This window comes from Condylura cristata, unplaced genomic scaffold, assembly GCF_000260355.1.
Source record: "Condylura cristata isolate star-nosed mole 26May11 unplaced genomic scaffold, ConCri1.0 scaffold00045, whole genome shotgun sequence".
Classification (NCBI taxonomy): domain Eukaryota; kingdom Metazoa; phylum Chordata; class Mammalia; order Eulipotyphla; family Talpidae; genus Condylura; species Condylura cristata.
This window is the reverse complement of record NW_004567146.1, coordinates 541319-542867: the sequence shown is the minus strand read 5'-3', so window position 1 is coordinate 542867 and position 1549 is coordinate 541319.

The following is a 1549-nucleotide window of genomic DNA, read 5'->3' as shown; positions in this document are numbered from 1 at the left end:
CAAGAATTAGATTGAAATTGTGCTCTTCACTTACTAGTTACATCCCTTGGGCAAATCTGTCACCTCTCTGAGGCTAATTCCCATCAGTAGAGTGGGAAATAATATCTGCCCAACTCCACAGCTGTGAAGCTCTAGATGTATGACAGTGAGGACTGTTCTGTAAACAGCAAGTTGCTCCTCAGATGTTCATCAGTAATCTGTTAAACCATATGACTAGCCTCTATTTCAAATCTAATCTGTTGGTCCTGGAAAGTTATTATCTTGCATCTTTAATTCTTGATGTAGAATTTTTTTTCAATATTTATTTATGCTTACAGAACTGGGGTACAGACCAGAGGTGTGGTGGGTGAGAAGATTCACCAGAGACAGAGTGGGGAGCAGAACAGGCAGATAAAGGAAGTACACTGCTGAGGGGAGCAGTGAGCGGGTCAGGAGAGGTCTGCCGCGCCATGTGGGTCATCTTCCTGGCCAGGGATCGAACTCGTGCTGCAGTGGCTTCGGAGAGCTTCATAATGCAGAGCTTAACCCGTTGCGCCACCAGGGAGAGCCCGATGTGGTGCCTTTTATCCTGTCCTCTTCTTCAGGAAGTCTAAGTGTCCAGAAATCACGATGCTGCACCCTCTTCCTTACATCTGCCCTCCTGCAATGTTGCATTTCTTAATTTTGTTTCTTGAAGTTCCACATACATTGCTCAAGTTTTTTTATTGATTTATGTGCCCTTTCTGCTTTGTGCTTAAATTTTCATTTTGTCTTTTCCAATGATCACTGGCTTCATTCTTTTTAATTCTGACTTTCTCTCACTTGGAAGCAAGTAATGTCCTTCATTTCTTTGAAAAGAGGCCCCAGCCACTTCTGAGGCCTCTGTGTGGCTTCCCGTGGTTGTTCTTTTTCATGATTAATTAAAATAAAGCTTTCTTTGGTTTTTTTGTGGATGAAACTTTTTCAGGCAGCCCATATTAATTTTCTCAGTTTAATGCATTCTCCCTCAAGTTACCTTAGTGACTGATCTCTGCTGTACTGCTGAAAATTCTCTAGTGAAATTTCTGATTGATTTAATAGAATTTTTGATTAAGGGTTTGTCACTCCACGATCTTCCTGGATAATTTTCCTACCATGTCAGGTATTTCAACCCAGTGGTTGAGGAGAGCCCGGAACAAATTCAAAGAACAAAGATGAATTAGAAGCAGAGAGTAAACATTTTCAATTTTTAAAAAACCGAGAAATGTCCTTTTGTGCTTTGTTATTCCTGTTAAAGCTCAGACTGGGCATAAGAAAGGGGCAGCAAAGAAACGACATCAAAATAAAATCTTACCACAAACCTCTTAATAATGCTACTTATCAACCATATTTCTAAAGTTTCTGAACCTTCCAGGCAACTGGTAAACAGCAAAGTCTTGCTGGTTTCCTTAGCTATGAATGAGGGGAATGTTAAGTTATCCCTACACTCTTTTCCCAGTTCTGAATTTCTGTAATTTTTTTTTAAAGATTTATTTATTTATTTGTGCATACAGAACTGGGGTACAGGCCAGAGGCTCAGGGGCGGTGAGAG